The following is a 19,379-nucleotide window of genomic DNA, read 5'->3' as shown; positions in this document are numbered from 1 at the left end:
TCTCCTGGCGCATGTGTTGCTGCACCTCCAGGGAGACCCGATATGCTGAACGCCGGATCGGGGGATGATCCCCAGTGTCCACGTGATGGACAGCCAAGTCAGTCCTTCCGGGCTGGTTGGTAAACAACCCCCGGAAGGGGTGTAGGGTGGCCCACAGCTGGGACCGTTGGTCCTCCAAGAGCTGGTGGCCAACCTCCACATCCTCAATGGATCCGCCTGCCCTAACCTGGGCTAGCATATCCAAGAGGGTTTCCGCTTCTCCCTCCTCGGGCAGGTTGCACACGGGGAGCGCACATGCCTCCCGCTCATGATGTGCCTTCATCATGTTCGCATGGAAGGGCTTCCGCCTTCCACGGGCAGGGTCCAGCGTGACCAGGTACGTCACAGGGTTGAGCTGCTGGTACACGAGGTATGGGCCTTCCCAGGCTGCCTGAAGCTTGTCCTGTGGTACGGGGACCAGTACCCACACCTTTTGACCCACTTGGTAGGTCCTCTCACAAGCGTTCTGGTCGTACCAACGCTTCTGATCGGCCTGGGCTTGAGCCATATTGTCGTGTACCAGTTGCGTCAAGGCCTGCATTTTGTCCCGGAAGCGCATGACATACTCGATAACCGACACTCCAGGGGTGGCCAAATCCCCTTCCCAAGCCTCTTTCACCAGAGCCAGGGGGCCCCGCACACGTCGCCCGTACAGGAGCTCAAACGGTGAGAATCCTGTTGAGGCCTGTGGAACCTCCCGGTAAGCAAATAACAGGTGTGGGAGATACCGCTCCCAGTCACGCCCATGGGAGTCGACCAACATCTTAAGCATCTGCTTTAAGGTGCCATTGAACCGCTCGCACAGGCCATTAGTCTGTGGATGGTACGGGCTGGCCACCAGATGTCGCACCTGGACTTGCTTACAGAGGGCCTCCATCAGCTGGGACATGAATTGGGTCCCCCGGTCAGTGAGCATTTCCTGGGGAAAACCCACTCGGGAGAAAATCTCCAGCAATGCGGTGGCCACCTTGTCAGCCCGAATGGACGACAAGGCCACTGCTTCTGGGTACCGGGTGGCATAGTCCACTACCGTCAGTATGAAGCGTTTCCCGGAGCTGCTGGGGATGGCCAGCGGGCCGACCAGATCCACAGCCACCCTCCTGAAAGGCTCATCGATGATTGGCAGAGATACTAGTGGGGCTTTGGGGCGTGGCCCCGCCTTCCCCACTCTCTGACAGGTTTCACACGAACGGCAGTAGGCAGCCACATCGGCCCCCATTTTTGGCCAGTAGAAATGCTGGTTTAACCTGGCCTTGGTCTTAGCGATCCCTAGGTGTCCGGCCATCGGAATCTCATGTGCGATCCGCAACAACTCCGTCCGGAACGGATAGGGTACCACTAACTGTCGGTCCCTGGGCCACGCCTCCGGTGAACCCTGCTGGACCGTGGCCCGGTACAGCCGTCCTTGGTCCCAGACCACTCGCTCCGGGTCCGAGTCCGAGGGAGGCTGTGCCGCCTGCTCCTTAAGAGCTTTCAGGCTGTCGTCAGCTTCTAACGCTGCCTGAAACCCCTGACTAGATGTGGCCAGAATCGACGAGACTGTCACATCTTCAGTCAGTACCCCGGGACCTGTGTCCTGGCCTCCACCTGACTCGGCTGCCACTTGGTCAGAAGGGGAAGAGCTATCGGACCTCCGGGAGGCCCCTTGGCTTCCAGCACTCCCACTGCGGGTGACAGCGGCCACAGCCGCTGCGACCGTGGGTCGTGCCTGCTCCTCCTCCGTTCCTGACCAAGTCGCCGGTTCAGGCAGACCTACCTGGCTTCCTGACACCCCGGTTGTGGGGGAACCATGCACCGAGATCTTACCTGGGAGCACTTCCGCTCCTGGACCGGCCCCAATCTCACCTGCCTGTTCCCCTCCTGCAGCAACAGAACCCCGCTGTGAAATCTCTGGGGACCCCACATTTGCTGTGGTAGCCCCCACCCCACACACTGGTCCTCCCCCTGCAGCACCCTGCTCTCTGCTTATCCCTGCCGAGGGCAACAGATCCCAGCTCACAGGCTGGTTACTTGTAGAGGCATTGTCACACCTTTCTCTGACCCCCTCCCCTGTCACAGCTGCAGCTGTGTGTGTGTCTATGGTGTCTATGCAAGCAGAAATATCAGAGTTCACTCCCTCCTCCCTTACATCATTCATAGATAACACATTAACATTGTCCGGAGGCATGTCAGTACGGGCTGAAGGTTCAGCCCTTGGTTGGGGCCCAAACTGGGAGGTTATCTGCCCCAAATCTGTCCCAAGTAGCACGTTTGCGGGGATCCGATCAGTTACCCCCACCTCCCTCACCCCTCGCCCTGCGCCCCAGTCCACATAAATGTCAGCAACAGGCAGCGCCGGGTCAATGCCTCCAATCCCGGAGACAGCGAGGGTTTTTCCAGGGATCAAGTCTTGGGGGGACACCATCTCAGGCCGCACCAGAGTCACCTCCGAGGCGCTGTCTCGCAGTCCTATGGTCACAGACCGGCCGACGGTGACAGGTTGGAAGCTGTCCAGGGACCTACCACCACCCCCACCCACACAATACACCTTGGGCGGCCCTTGGGACGGGGACGGAGCCGGGGCCTTGGGACGCTGAGGGCACATGGCCTTGAAGTGTCCAGGTAGGTTGCACTGGTGGCACCGTCTTGGTTCCGCCACGGGCCTGGAGAGGGGAGTTGAGGGGGACACCCCCTGCAGTCTAGGGGCAGGTGGGGCAGTCGCAGAATTCATCTTACCCCCTCTCCAGGTGCTGCTGGTGGCCGCTCTCCTGGCCTCAGGGGCCCGGTTGTTGGTGTAGTCATCGGCAGGGGCAGCTGTAGCCGTGGACCCCTTTGGCTTCTGGTCTCGGATGAACTGGCGGAGATCCTCAGGGCAGTTCCACAAGAGTTGCTCCGTGATGAACAAGTCCAGGATCTCCGGTCCGGTGGAAAGCTGCAGGCCTTGGGTCCAGTGGTCGGCAGCTCGGGCAAGTGCCCGCCGGTGGTCAGCCCAGGAGTCCTTTGGTCCCTTCTGTAGGCTCCGGAACTTCTTGCGGTAGGACTCTGGAGTGAGGTTGTACTGTTGGATCAGGGCCCGCTTGATGGTGTCGTAGCCCTGATCTGCCTCAGCAGGCAAGTCCCCAAGGATATCCAGGGCCTTACCCCTTAAACGGGGGGTCAGGTATTTGGCCCACTGGTCCTTGTTCAGATGGTGCTGCAAGCAAGTCCGTTCAAAAGCAGTCAAGAAAGAGTCCAAGTCTCCATCCTTCTCCAGCACTGGGAAGTCCTCAACACGGACCTTTGGAAGTTTGGTGTCTTGGAGGTCACGTGTGGCTGATGAGGGCCGGAGCTGAGCTAGCTGCAGCTGGTAGTCACGCTCTGCCTGGCGCTCTTCACGCGCTGCCTGCCGCTCCGCAGCCTCAGCCTCACGCGCTGCTTGCCGCTCTGCCCTGCGCTCTGCCAGGAGTCCCTTGTAGCCCTCCTGGTCTCCAGCCTGGAGAAGGGCCATAGCCATTTGAAGAAGGCTATCCGAGCCTCCCAGGCTCGGTGGAATGGCACGTGGTGATCTGCGGCCCGCTGCGGAGCCTGGTGATTCACTGTCCATTGCAGAGCGGAGGGCTGGCATCTGGCTCGTTGAGGACCCTTGGGTGAGCTGCTCCTCATCTTGTCCAGCAGTGCCAGGTTGTGCAATGTCCTCTGCAGAGCTGTTTTCTGGCGTCGAGCTCCTGGAGGACTCGTGGGCAACCTCCTCATTACTGTCCACAGCACCGTCCTCCCTCTCTTCGGCTCCTGCTTTAGCATTGGCCAGTTGCCTAGCTCTGCTCCTGGTGCCATCAGCCATTCTTGCAGACTTTTGGTCACTGACACAGAACTGACACCTGATGCCTCCACACACCTTACAGTATCTGCACTCTGACACTCTAGTGTTGAGCTAGTCTGAAGACCCCAGCAGCCACAGCTGCTGCAGGCAGTCTTTAGTGTCTGGGAGTATGGGTCTCACACTCACACACACTATTATCTCGATCCCACCGCTATGCCACCAATATGTCACAAACCACCGGGGGGGTCACTCAAAAATCCCCCGCGCTGGCTACCAGTACGTCACAATCGGGGGGTAACAAGTGGGGGTCACCCCTCCTTTATACCTCCCGACCGACAGACAGAGCACGTGACGCGCTCTCTAGCGCCCCTCTTATAGTCAGGCCAATTATGGAATTGTCCGACAATAAGCAAGGAGGCCGCTATACTACTTATGCCGATTATTGAAGGGTCCCCGGTGAGAGTAAGGTATATATTCCCCCGACCTCCGCGGGCGGAATATATAAAATCTCCCCGAATCTCACTGGCCTCCCCACAATAATCCTTGGCACAATTCGCTGCCACCAACCGATTTACGGTAACTATTAGCCGAACACACAGATGTGGGATTCAAGATCGAGATAACAGAACAGCCCAAGATTAATTATATAATTTAATCAGCCTAAAGCACACTAGAAACTACAATATATACAATAGGGAATCTACAGAATATACATATGTCAGAGTACAGTTACAATCAAAGCATGGGTTACAAACAGGCATACACAGTTCCAGCAGTTACCTTGTTGCGTCTGGCCACAGGGGGGCGCTGTAGGCCAGGTTTCTAGGATCCTTCCCACAGATGTTTCCTACACGTGCCCCCAGCGAAAGAACACTGGAAAATGGCCGAAGTAGGGTTATCAACCTGGGCAATCCAGGTCCCCTCCTACCTTAGTGACCTCACAGGGAAGCACTGCCACTCCCCCTGCATGGATCAGAATTATCCAGCAAAGGGGATATTGGCCATAACTTTGCCTGGGAGCGTCGTAGGCAGACGCCAATGCTCTCATTGTGACAGTTATGAATTTAGCTACAGAACGAGGGGACTCATGACCTGTCTGCCAGTTCCCCATTGGCTGATATCACGCCTGGGGCATTTCCCAATGTCCTGCTCCCATAAAAAGGGTGTGCCGGCATCGTCTGCATGCGGAGACACCATTTTTATGGTTGCCATATTTATCGGAAATATGGCTTGCGAGATATGAACCATTTTTTACTGGAGTCGTTCTGTCTGGCTACTTCCAGAGCCTTGCTAATTAGATAGCAGCTCCTACTACAGGGTGACGGCAGGGAGTCATCCTGTGTCCATTGTTCCCACACCACCTCATCTCCATATCACAGGACATGGCCATGGAGGTGTAAGTGGAACACTGAGAACAAGAAGGGAGGGGGCACTGCCAGGGAGTGATGAGGGACTATGACTGGAGTCATAATTCATCTTCATATCCCGGGATTTGCCTCACACCCCAGACCCACCAAACTAATATAGACCCCAGACAAGACCCACCAAACTAATATAGACCCCAGACCAGACCCATCAAACTAATATAGACCCCAGACTAGACCCACCAAACTAATATAGACCCCAGACTAGACCCACAAAACTAATATAGACCCCAGACCCACCAAACTAATTTAGACCCAGTCCAGACCCACCAAACTAATATAGACCCCAGACCCACCAAACTAATATAGACCCCAGACCAGACCCACCAAACAAATATAGACCCCAGACCCACCAAACTAATATAGACCCCAGACCCACCAAACTAATATAGACCCCAGACCCACCAAACTAATATAGACCCCAGACCCACCAAACTAATATAGACCCCAGACCCACCAAACTAATATAGACCCCAGACCCACCAAACTAATATAGACCCCAGACCCACCAAACTAATATAGACCCCAGACCAGACCCACCAAACTAATATAGACCCCAGACTAGACCCACCAAACTAATATAGACCCCCGGACCAGACCCACCAAACTAATATAGACCCCAGACCAGACCCACCAAACTAATATAGACCCCAGACCAGACCCACCAAACTAATATAGACTTCAGACTAGACCCACCAAACTAATATAGACCCCAGACCAGACCCACCAAACTAATATAGACTTCAGACAAGACCCTAAAGTGATACAGATCCAAGACAATCCTCTCCACTAATACAAACCCCAGACCTAACCCACTAACTAGAGATCCCAGACCAGACAAGCTAATACAGAGCTAGACCATACTGCCCAAAATACAGACTCAATATAAAAACCCTTAAGGCCACCTTACACGCAGAGATAAATCTTTGGCAGATCTGTGGTTGCAGTGAAATCATGGACATATTGTTCCATTTGTACACAGCCACAAACCTGCCACTGATCATATCATAGTATCATAGTATCATAGTTTTTAAGGTTGAAGGGAGACTCTAAGTCCATCTAGTTCAACCCGTAGCCTAACATGTTGATCCAGAGGAAGGCAAAAAAACCCCAATGTGGCAAACAAGTTCCAATTGGGAAAAAATTTCCTTCCTTCGTCCACATCCGGCAATCAGACTATTCCCTGGATCAACACCCTATCATAAAATCTAATATACATAACTGGTAATATTACATTTTTCAAGAAAGGCGTCCAGGCTCTGCTTAAATGTTAGTAGTGAATCACTCATTACAACATCATGCGGCAGAGAGTTCCATAGTCTCACTGCTCGTACAGTAAAGAATCCTCGTCTGTGATTATGATTAAACCTTCTTTCCTCAAGACGTAGCGGATGCCCCCGTGTTCCAGTCGCAGGCCTAGGTGTAAAAAGATCTTTGGAAAGGTCTCTGTACTGTCCCCTCATATGTTTATACATTGTGATGAGATCCCCCCTAAGCCTTCGTTTTTCCTGTCTTGGTATTGCAGCCCCCCCATTCCTCTAATAATCTTGGTCGCTCTTCTCTGCACCCTCTCCAGTTCAGCTATGTCCTTCTTATATATCGGTGACCAGAATTGTACACAGTATATAAGTGCGGTCGCACTAGTGACTTGTACAGAGGTAGAACTATATTTTTTTCATGAACACTTCTACCTCTTTTAATACATCCCATTATTTTATTAGCCCTGGCAGCAGCTGCCTGACACTGTCCACTAAAGTGAAGTTTACCATCCCCCCATACACCCAAGTCTTTTTCTGTGTCTGTTTTACCCAGTGTTCTACAATTAAGTACATAATCATAAATGTTATTTCCTCTACCCAAGTGCATGACCTTACATTTATCTACATTAAACTTCAATTGCCACTTCTCAGCCCAATCCTCCAATTTACATAAATCTCCCTTTAATATAAAATTATCCTTCTCTGTATTGATTACCCTGCAGAGTTTAGTATCATCTGCAAATATTGAAATTCTACTCCGCATGCCCCCAACAAGGTCATTTATAAATATGTTGAAAAGAAGCGGGCCCAATACTGACCCCTGTGGTACCCCACTATGAACTGAGACCCAGTCCGAGTACGTACCATTAATAACCACCCTATGTTTCCTATCACTGAGCCAGTTTTTAACCCAGTTACACATATTTTCCCCTATCCCCATTATTCTCATTTTATGTACCAACCTTTTGTGTGGCACCGTATCAAAAGCTTTTGAAAAGTCCATATACACAACATCCACTGCATTTCCCTGCTCCAGACTTGAACTTACCTCTTCATAGAAGCTGATCAGTTTGACAGGATCGATCCCTCATAAACCCATGTTGATCTCTGTCATAAGGTTATTTTTCTTGAGATACTCCAGTGTAGCATCTCTCAAGAAACCCTCAAGGATTTTACCAACCGTAGAGGTTAAACTTACCGGCCTATAATTTCCCGGCTCAGTTTTTGTCCCCTTTTTGAATATTGGCACCACATTTGCTATGCGCCAGTCCTGCGGTACCGACCCTGTTATTAAGGAATCTGAGAAGATTAAAAATAATGGTCCATCTATCACAGAACTCAATTCCTGTAGTACTCTGGGGTGTAGCCATCCGGGCCCGGAGATTTGTCAACCTTAGTGATTTCGAGGCGGCGGCGTACTTCCTGCTGGGTTAAGCAGGTAATACTCAAGGGTGAATTTATGGTATCACTGGTCATGTCATCTGCCATGGCATTTTCTTGTATAAAAACCGTAGAAAAAAAGTCATTCAGCAGGTTGGCTTTACCCTCATCCCCTTCCACCATTTCACCAAGACTATTTTTAAGGGGGCCAACACTATCGCTTTTCAGTTTTTTACTGTTTATGTAGTTAAAGAATATTTTAGGATTATTTTTACTTTCTCTCGCAATGAGTCTCTCTGTCTCAAACTTAGCTAACTTAATTTGCTTTTTACATATTTTATTTAATTTTCTATAATTATATAATGCCTCATCACTACCTACCCTCTTTAATTCTTTTAAGGCTTTCTGTTTTTCTTTTATTGCTTCCCTTACAGCTCTATTTAGCCATAGGGGTTTCCTCCTATTTCTAGCATGTTTGTTCCCATAAGGTATATTTTCTGCACAAGCCCTATTCAGGATGCTCATAAAAGTCTCCCATTTGCTTTGTGTACTTTTATTACTTAGTACATCATCCCAGTTTATTGCACTAAGATCATCTCTCAACCGTTTAAAATTTGCTTTCCTGAAGTTTAGTGTCCTTGTAGCCCCTCTACTAGACATCTTACTAAAGAATACATGAAAACTTATTATTTTGTGATCACTATTACCCAAGTAACCCCCAACTTGTATATTTGATATGCGGTCTGGCCTATTGGTTAGTACAAGGTCTAGTAGTGCTCCCCCTCTTGTGGGGTCCTGTACCATTTGTGAAAGGTAATTATCTTTCATTGTTATCAAAAATCTATTTCCTTTGCTGGAACTGCAAGTTTCTGTTCCCCAATTTATATCAGGATAGTTAAAGTCCCCCATAATAATTACCTCTCCGAGACTCGCTGCTTTATCAATTTGCTTTATGAGGAGATTCTCTACCTCTTCTATAATATTCGGCGTCTTATAACACACCCCTATCAGTATTTTATTATTCATTCTCCCCCCCCTTATCTCCACCCATAGGGACTCTACATTCTCAGTACCCTCACATATGTTGTCACGCAGGATGGGTTTTAAGGATGATGTTACATATAGACACACACCTCCCCCTCGCTTATTTGTACGGTCATTCCTGAATAGGCTATAACCCTGCAAATTAACAGCCCAGTCATAGCTCTCATCCAGCCATGTCTCTGATATCCCCACTATATCATCATTTTCTTCCAACAATATTAATTCTAATTCCTCCACCTTATTTGTGAGGCTTCGGGCATTAGTGTACATGCACGTTCCGTATGACTCTGTACCTGTATTCCTGCTTACTGTATTAACTGTCCTAACCCTTCCCCCCGTACCACCCCCAATTTCATTACTTGTGCCCTGGTCACTATCTGCACTACATTCCCCTTCTATAAAGTGAATACCCTCGCCCCCCATTCCTAGTTTAAACACTCCTCCAACCTTCTAGCCATTTTCTGCCCCAGCAGAGCTGCACCCTCCCCATTAAGATGTAGCCCATCCCTAGCATAGAATCTGTAGACAACTGAAAAGTCGGCCCAATTCTCCAGGAACCCAAAACCCTCTTTCCTACACCAATTCTTTAGCCACCTGTTAACCTCCCTGATCTCGCTTTGCCTCTCTGGTGTGGCTCGTGGCACAGGTAGTATTTCCGAAAATACCACCTTTGAGGTCCATGCTTTAAGCTTACAACCTAATTCCCTGAAATTATCTTTAAGGACCTTCCACCTACCTCTAACTTTGTCATTTGTGCCAATGTGTACAATGACCGCTGGGTCCTCCCCAGCCCCTCCCAGTAATCTGTCAACCCGATCAGCGATGTGCCGAACTCGAGCGCCAGGAAGACAACACACTGTTCGGCGATCCCTGTCTTTGTGACAGATTGCCCTATCTGTACCCCTAATAATTGAGTCCCCCACTACCAGTACCTGTCTTGCCTGCCCTGCACTCCTATTCCCCCCCTTACTGGAGCAGACACTCCTCTGGCATTCAGAGGCCATGCCTTGCTGCAGCAATGCTACCCCTGTAATGACATCCCCCTCATCTGCCAAGTTTGCAAACCTATTGGGGTGTGTCAGTTCAGGACTAGCCTTCCTAGCACTTTTCCCTTTACCCCCCTTTCTAACTGTCACCCAGCTACCTACCTCACCGTCCTGCCGCTCCCTACTACGATCCTCCCCCATATCTGACCCAGCAAGCTGCTGCTCAGTGAGCGGCAAACTCCTTTCCATATTGCTAATGCATCTCAGAGTTGCCAGCTGCTCATTTAGATCCAGTATCTGGGCTTCCAAATGTGCAACTTGCGCACATCTCGAACAACAGTATGCACCCACCAACAACAGTATGCACCCTCGAACGGCTTTTCAAGGACTGCATACATGAGACAAGATGTACACTGGATCGCATTAGCAATAGTGGAGCACATTTTCTAATGGGGATAGCACTAAACAAATGTTAAGTAATTAAACAACTAAATACAAACAATTCTACTCACACTTACTTTTGCTCACACTTTGCTCTCTCACACTCACAATGAAGAAGACAGGCTAAAATTCGCGCGCCTAGCGGCGCGCGGCTTTCAGAAGTCTTCCTTCCGGCTGTAACGGCCAAAACCCGGTTCTCCTTGAGCTCGCGGTGACTCTTCACTTATCCCAGAAGGCACTGGGAATATGCAAATTATCCTCGCAAGACTCCTTCCCTGGCTTCCACAATTTCACTGCAACCACAGATCTGCTGCAGATTTATCGCTCTGTGTAAGGTGGCCTTTAAACTCATTCAGACCCCATACCAGAGAGCCTAAATACAGACCGACTAATACAAACCCCATATCAGATCCTTTTAGCTAATATAGACCCCAGACCAGACGCCAGATGCTCGGTATTCGTTACTAGTGATGAGTGGGCACTACCATGCTCAGGTGCTCTGTACTCGTAACCAGTCATGAGTGAGCACTACCATGCTCGGGTGCTCGGTACTTGTAACTAGTGATGAGCGGGCACTACCATGCTCGGGTGCTCGGTACTTGTAACTAGTGATGAGCGGGCACTACCATGCTCGGGTGCTCGGTACTTGTAACTAGTGATGAGCGGGCACTACCATGCTCGGGTGCTCGGTACTTGTAACTAGTGATGAGCGGGCACTACCATGCTTGGGTGCTCGGTACTCGTAACTAGTGATGAGCGGGCACTACCATGCTCCGGTGCTCTGTACTCGTAACTAGTGATGAGCGGGCACTACCATTCTCGGGTGCTTGGTACTCGTAACTAGTGATGAGCGGGCACTACCATGCTCGGGTGCTCAGTACTCGTAACTATGGTAGTGATGAGCGGGCACTACCATGCTCGGGTGGCTCAGTGCTCGTAACTAGTGATGAGCGGGCACTACCATGCTCAGGTGCTCAGTACTGGTAACTAGTGATGAGCGGGCACTACCATGCTCGGGTGCTCAGTACTGGTAACTAGTGATGAGCGGGCACTACCATGCTCGGGTGCTCTGTACTCGTAACTAGTGATGAGTGGGTACTACCATGCTCGGGTGCTCAGTACTCGTAACTAGTGATGAGCGAGCACTACCATGCTCGGGTGCTCAGTACTGGTAACTAGTGATGAGCGGGCACTACCATGCTCGGGTGCTCAGTACTTGTAACTAGTGAGGAGTGAGCACTACCATGCTCGGGTGCTCAGTACTCGTAACTAGTGAGGAGTGAGTGTCGTGGGCGGAGGAGGGGACGCCGCGCTCTCCCACTGCTCGGGTCCGGCTTGCCGCTGCTCTGTGACCGCTGCTGCTCGGTGGCTCGAGCGATAGGCCGGATCCCGGGGACTCGAGCGGCACTCCTCGCCCGTGAGTGAAAAGGGGATTGGTGTTGGGGGTTTATTGTCCGTGACGCCACCCACGGTTGTGGTGATTGTGTGGACACCACCGCTGCTCTAGATGGGGCTCCCGGGGACGGTGACAGGGAGCAGCTTGGTTGTTATTCCTCCCCTCCGTGGGTAGGGGGTTGTTTGTCCCGGGGCCCGGCGATGAGGGTAGGGATGGTTGGTGCAGGCGGGCTACGGGGCCTGGCGAGGTGCAGGGATGCGGGGGCAGCGTTGTGCCGTACGGCACGGTGGTACTCACTCAGCCTGAGACGATGACACAGTTCACGGTAAAACACACGGCTGGAAAGACGGTTCCCACGGACGGCTACTGATGCTTTTCCCCGGTAGGTAACGGTGACTGTCTCTTCTCTGCACCTAAGTACTGTAATGGTAGCGGTGGACTCCCACCGGTAACCTGCTCCCCGGCTTGGATATGGCCGGAGGAGCCCCTCTTTGCCCGCAGGTGCTGGCCCTGGGAAACTGGTGCCTTGGCGGTGGCGGTGTCTCCCCTTCACGGTTGGACGGTTGCCTTCAATCGGGACTTAGTTGTTTAGAGACCCGGAGGTCCCCTTCACTGACGGATTTGGCAAATTCACGGCGACTCCAAGCCTTGCCGGGATCCGAAAGTCCCCTGCCAATGGTGCTGGCTTCTCCTTGTGTACCGGTCCGGTACCACCGGGCCACCACCCGTCCGCGGTCCTTTCGGCAACTCCGATCAGCCACTCCTGTAGACAGTCACTGCCGTCTGCTAACCTTGCTGTCTCGGTCCGGTGCACACACCGGGACCAACTTCAGGCTTCTCACTGTCACTTTGCTTCTTTCCACTTCTACTACTCGACTCCTCTCACTTCCACCTCCCTAGCTTATCTGCCTGTGTTTCCCTCCTCCAGGACTGTGAACTCCTTGGTGGGTGGAGACCAACCGCCTGGCTCCACCCCCTGGTGTGGACATCAGCCCCTGGGGAAGGCAACAAGGATTTCTGTTCTAGCCTTGATGTGCCTAGCCGGGGTGTAGGGTGTGGTGATGTTGTTACCTGTGTCCCCTGGCTTGCCCAGGGCGACACATGAGCACTAACATGCTTGGGAGCTTAGTACTCCTAACTAGTGATGAGCGGGCACTACCATGCTAAGGTGCTCGATACTTGTAACTAGTGATGAGCGGGCACTACCATTTTCGGGTGCTCAGTACTCGTAACTAGTGATGAGCGGGCACTACCATGCTCGGATGTTCAGTACTGGTAACTAGTAATGAGCGGGCACTACCATGCTCGGGTGCTCAGTACTGGTAACTAGTGATGAGCGGGCACTACCATGCTTGGGTGCCCAGTACTGGTAACTAGTGATGAGCGGGCACTACCATGCTCGGGTGCTCAGTACTGGTAACTAGTGATGAGCGGGCACTACCATGCTCGGATGCTCAGTACTGGTAACTAGTGATGAGCGGGCACTACCATGCTCGGGTGATCAGTACTCATAACTAGTGATGATTGGGCACTACCATGCTTGGGTGCTCAGTACTGGTAACTAGTGATGAGCGGGCACTACCTTGCTCAGGTGCTCAGTACTGGTAACTAGTGATGAGCGGGCACTACCATGCTCGGGTGCTCAGTACTGGTAACTAGGGATGAGCGGGCACTACCATGCTCGGGTGCTCAGTACTGGTAACTAGTGATGAGCGGGCACTACCATGCTCAGGTGCTCAGTACTGGTAACTAGTGATGAGCGGGCACTACCATGCTCGGGTGCTCAGTACTCGTAACTAGTGATGAGCGGGCACTACCATGCTCGGGTGCTCAGTACTGGTAACTAGTGATGATTGGGCACTACCATGCTCAGGTGCTCTGTACTCGTAACTAGTGATGATTGGGCACTACCATGCTCGGGTGCTCAGTACTGGTAACTAGTGATGATTGGGCACTACCATGCTCGGGTGCTCAGTACTGGTAACTAGTGATGATTGGGCACTACCATGCTCGGGTGCTCAGTACTGGTAACTAGTGATGAGCGGGCACTACCATGCTCGGGTGCTGAGTACTGGTAACTAGTGATGAGCGGGCACTACCATGCTTGGGTGCTCTGTACTGGTAACTAGTGATGAGCGGGCACTACCATGCTCGGATGCTCAGTACTGGTAACTAGTGATGAGCGGGCACTACCATGCTCGGGTGCTGAGTACTGGTAACTAGTGATGAGCGGGCACTACCATGCTCGGGTGCTCAGTACTGGTAACTAGTGATGATTGGGCACTACCATGCTCGGGTGCTCAGTACTCATAACGAACAGTCAGACGCTCGGATGGGCACAACTCGAGTACCCTAGTATAATGCAAGTTAATGGGGAAAATGCTCAAGCCCCCCACTGACTTCCATTATACCCGGATACTCGAGTTGTGCCCGTCTGAGCGTCTGACTGCTTGTTAGGAGTACTCGGGCATGGTAGTGCTCACTCATGACTATTCCTCATCAATTGACTGATGCCGGATTGTCAGATATTCCAGATTATTGGATGATCCTTAGAGAATTGCTATCTTTGCCATGTATCGGAGCCGCCATATTCCCCGGACAGTGCCATTTTTGCAGCTTTACTTTTATTTGACTTTTTAGGAGTTACCTCAACCCAAGATGAACGTCACCTGGAGCTGACCACCTGTGACTCCATCCTGGAGAAGAAGCTGGACAAGATCACCGACTCCATCAGCAAAATAGAAAGCAAACTGGCGGACGTGCAGAGCAGCTGCTCCGCCCAGAAGTTCAAGACGCTCGGAAACTGATCCGGCACATCGCAGCGCTTTCTCCGCTTGACACCGCAACTGCCTCATTTATCAAAACAAACCTTGTTGCCTGTAGCAACCAATCAGATCACAGCTTTCATTTTTCCACAGCAGTTTTAGAGATGAAAGCTGCTTGCTGATTGGTTGCTATGGGTAACGAGGCCTGTTTTCCTCCTCAGACCTTGTTTACCTGAGTGTTATGGTTTCTGACTTCAGAGTTCTGATAGATCCATTTAAAACAGATCCCACAGCAGGATCCGACAGGTTTCTATTTGACGGCAAGGATAGTGCAGCCGACAGCTCACTTCTTACCGTAACGCTACAATGGAGGCCTGACGGAAAATAGCATATCTTCCTCTATCTGTATCTGCAGCCATAATCTCTACCCCCCTTCCGGAAAGCCCAAGAAACTCCTGGAAATCCTCACTTTTTGATTTATTTGTATAATTTCTCTGTCTTTTGGGGTTTGTGGAATATCCCAGAAAAAAAGTTGTGTTGAAGGGTATGGAAGAGCAACGAGCACTCATGGGGTGCACTTATTTTCTTTTATAGCCAACAAATCAGTTTTTTAATGGGATTTTCCCTGAAAAAGGCCTCAAAGGAGTGTGGCTTATACAAATGTGTCCTAAAGGGGCGTTCAGGTGACATTTTGAGGGCGTTCCTGGTCAGGGTGGATGTAAAATGTGGGATGTTTTGAGAAGTACACATATTCCTTTACTTCTCTGTGCTGTGCCGCTTCACCGTGGGGTTGAATACTTACGCAATAAAGCAAAAATGATAATAAAAAAACTTGCTGCCTTTGCGTGTAATCATTATAGGATAAGAGTGATTTCTTGTGTTGCAGTTGTGTGTGGGAGTTGTGGTGAGCGAGTGCCAGGGTCTTCTGTGCCGGGAAGACCCACTCAGCCCGGATCTCCATTGGCGCATGTGCACACTGCGTGTATACAGCACAGGTACCAGCTGTGTTATACAGTCGGCACCCAAAGGTGTTTTCACTGTGTTTTTTTGCTGTGTTTTTGGAGCAGAAATTCTTTCCTCCTGGCTTTTGGTGAGTATTTGCTCAGTGTGAACACATACTTACTGCGCCAATTGCAGCCATAAAAAAACGATTGCAACGTTTCTTGGTGAGTGTCTCGCGCGAGTCTCTCCAATGCAACTCTATGGGAGCGGGTAAATAAACGGATGTCACACGGACGGCACACACACCATCCTAGTGACATCCGTTTTTCTAAATACATTTATCGCATGTTTCAGAAAACACTGGAAATGAGTGAGATCTCACAATGTCGGTCAATCTCTATCTCTGTCAGTCGGTCTCTCCCTCTCGGTCTCTATCTCTCTCTGTCGGTCTCTTTGTCTGTCGGTCGGTCTCTCTCTCTCTTTCATACTCACTGATCCCCGATCACCGGCGCGACGCTGCACAGCGTTCACACTGCTCCGGCGGCTTCTCCTCTTTTGAAAAAGCCGGCCGCTCATTATTCAATCTCGTATTCCCTGCTTTCCCCGCACTCCGGCGCCTATGATTGGTTGCAGTCAGACACGCCCCCACGATGAGTGACAGCTGTTTCACTGCAACCAATCACAGCTGCCAGTGGGCGGGTCTATATCATGAAGTAAAATAAATAAATAAATAATTTTTTAAAAAAACGGCGTGCGGTTCCCCCCAATTTTGATACCAGCCAGGGTAAAGCCACACGGCTGAAGGCTGGTATTCTTAGGGTGGGGAGCTCCATGTTATGGGGAGCCCCCCACCCTAAAAATATCAGCCTGCAGCCGCCCGGAATTGCCGCATCCATTAGATGCGACAGTCCCGGGACTATACCCGGGTCATCCCGAATAGCCCTGGTGTGGTGCCAAATGGGGTAATAAGGAGTTAATGGCAGCAGCCCATAGCTGCCACTAAGTCCTAGTTTAATCATGGCAGATGTCTCCCCAAGATACCTTCCATGATTAACCTGTTAGTTAAAGAAAATAAACACACACATCCAAAAAATCCTTTATTTGTAATAAATGACAAAAAACAACAACCTCTTTCACCATTTTATTAAAGTCCCCAAATACCCCTCCAGGTCCGACGTCATCCACAGAGGTCCCACAATGTTTTCAGCTCTGCTACATCAGAAGCTGACAGAGAGCGGTCACAGACCACGACCGCTCTCTGTGAGCTCCCCGCAGCGACTGAAGTGAGTCGCGCTATCAGCGATGACGTCACTCAGGTTACCCGCTGCCACAGATCTCAGCGGGAGGACTTCTGCTGTGGCTGCGGATAACCTCAGTGACGGCACCGCTGATAGCGCAGATCACTGCAGTCACTCAGGGGATCTGCGGTCACCGGTGAGACCTTCACCGGTGACCGAAAATCAGGCCATGCCACACAGACAGAGCCGTGGGATGACAATGAAGTCGGGTGAAGTTCATCCGAGTTCATTCTGATTGCGCGGCTCTGTCTGTGTCTGCTGTCAGCGGCCATTCAGCTCTGCTACATCGCTCTGTCTGTGTCTGCTGTCAGCGGCCATGTAGCAGAGCTGAATGGCAGATGACATAGCTGCTGAGAATAAAAACGGATCCCATACGCATCAAACACGGATTGCACACGGACTACAATCAATTGAAAAATCACAGATTCGCATTGCTGTTGCATTGCACACTGATCATAACGTGAACAGAGCTCATGCTACTTTCTAGCATGAGACTCGGACCGATTTTACACGCACAAATGTGTTTCCAGCCTTACATAATAAAGGAAGCGCACTACAAGATGGAGACTGCCCATGTAACACATGGACTCCTCACAGACACGTCCCTGTGTAATGGCGGCTATGCGACTTAACAGATCTGAACATTGTTATTTCACAAACAGAAGTAAAATTCTTGCCAGATCTGCTGAAAAGAAGAAAATGGAGTTTTAGGTAAGAACGATGCAGGAGGACACAAATACACATGTTTCCTGAGAGGAATACTGTCCTAAAATGGTGGCCACTGCCCAGCATGCCTAGGTAACTCCCATAATGCACTAGGCCATCTTACAGAGAAAATAGTAACTATTGCAGATAGCTGCCACTAGATGGTGCTCTAACAACATTTAACATTACTACAAAGTCTATTAGCAATTTTTGTATGGCAATTATGAACATTTTACATCTGCTTTTAAAGGGAACCTGTCACCAGATTTGGTGACTATAAGCTGCGGCCACCACCAGTGGGCTCTTATATACAGCATTCTAACATGCTGTATATAAGAGACCAGGCCGCTGTGTATAACATAAAAACCACTTTATAATACTCACCTAAGGGGCGGTGCAGTGCAGACTGGTCGGATGGGTGTCTCTGTTCTCCGGTACAGGCATCTTTGTTCTCCTTCTTCTGGAGCCTGGGTGCATGATGTATCCTACATCATGCACACGACCTGGCATTGAGGTCCTACGCAGGCGCACTACAATACTTTGATCTGCCCTGAGCAGGGACCTCAATGCCAGCTAGTGTGGATGATGTAGGATGCGTCAAGCACCCAGGCTGCAGAAGGAGAACCAAGATGGCCGAAAGAGGGGGTGCCGGTACCGGAGAACAGAGATACCCATCCAACCAGTCTGCACTGCACCGCCCTTTAGGTGAGTATTATAAAGTGATTTTTATGTTCTATACAGCGGCCTGGGCTCTTATATACAGCATGTTAGAATGTTGTATATAAGAGACCACTGGTGGTGGCCGCAGCTTATAGTCGCCAAAACTGGTGACAGGTTCCCGTTAAACCTGAATGGGCAAAACAAGGGGTATTCCTGTACGCTGTACCCCAAGGGCCCATATACACCATGAGCTGGCACTGGTTGGGTGTAATATCTTTACTGAGTGTCGCGGGCAGAGGAGGGGACGCTGCGCTCTCCCACTGCTCGGGTCCGGCTGCCGCTGCTGCTGCGGCCTCCGCTGCTCGGTGGCTCGAGCGATGGGCCGGATCCCGGGGACTCGAGCGGCGCTCCTCGCCCGTGAGTGAAAAGGGGTTTGGTTTTGGGGATTTATTGTCCGTGACGCCACCCACGGTTGTGGTGATTTTTTGTAACACCACCGCTGCTCTGTATGGGGATCCCGGGAGCGGTGACAGGGAGCAGCAGAGTTGTTAGTTCTCCCCTCCGTGGGTAGGGGTTGGTTGTCCCGGGGCCCAGTGATGGGGTGGAGGATGAGGGATGGCAGGCCAGGTGCGGGGCCTGGTGAGGTGCAGGGTCGCGGGGGCAGCGCTGTGCCGCACGGCACGGTGGTACTCACTCAGCCTGAGACGTTGACACAGTTCTCGGTAAAACACACGGCTGGAAAGACGGTTCCCACGGACGGCTGCTGTTGCTTTTCCCCGGTAGTTGGCGGTGACGGTCTCTGTCCCTGCACCTAGTGTAATGTTGGTAGCGATGGATTCCCACCGGTTACCCGCTCCCCGACTTGGATATGGGCCGGAGGAGCCCCTCTTTGCCCGCAGGCGCTGGCCCTGAGAAACTGGTGCCTTGGCGGTGGCGGTGTCTCTCTCCTACGGTTGGACTGTTGCCTTCAATCGGGACTTAGTTGTTGGGAGACCTGGAGGTCCCCTTCACTGATGGATTTGGCAAATTCACGGCGACTCCTAGCCTTGCCAGGATCCAAAATGCCCCTGCCAATGGTGCTGGCTTCTCTTCGTATACCGGTCCGGTACCGCCGGGCCACCACCCGTCCACGGTCCTTTCGGCAACCTCCGATCAGCCTCTCCTGCAGACGGTCACCACCGTCTGCTAACCTTGTTGTCTCAGTCCGAGGCACACACCCGGACCAACTTCAGGCTTTCAACTGTCACTTTCTCTTCCACCTT

At 51.2% G+C, this 19,379-nt stretch overlaps 1 protein-coding gene across 1 annotated transcript in view; it reads left to right on the top strand.

Annotated features, from left to right (window-relative positions):
- Window positions 1-15,343, top strand: part of LOC142245636 (uncharacterized) — a 35,235-nt gene extending 19,892 nt beyond the window's left edge. Inside the window, exon 8 of the mRNA XM_075318524.1 lies at window positions 14,388-15,343. The gene's annotated coding sequence lies outside the window, so the exon portion shown is untranslated. The remainder of the gene's footprint in view (window positions 1-14,387) is intronic.
- Window positions 15,344-19,379: the final 4,036 nt, after the last annotated feature.

The sequence above is a fragment of the Anomaloglossus baeobatrachus genome, chromosome 7, assembly GCF_048569485.1.
Source record: "Anomaloglossus baeobatrachus isolate aAnoBae1 chromosome 7, aAnoBae1.hap1, whole genome shotgun sequence".
NCBI classification, from domain to species: Eukaryota; Metazoa; Chordata; class Amphibia; order Anura; family Aromobatidae; genus Anomaloglossus; species Anomaloglossus baeobatrachus.
Note: the sequence above shows the minus strand (reverse complement) of the source record. Positions and strands in the feature narration are given on the sequence as shown.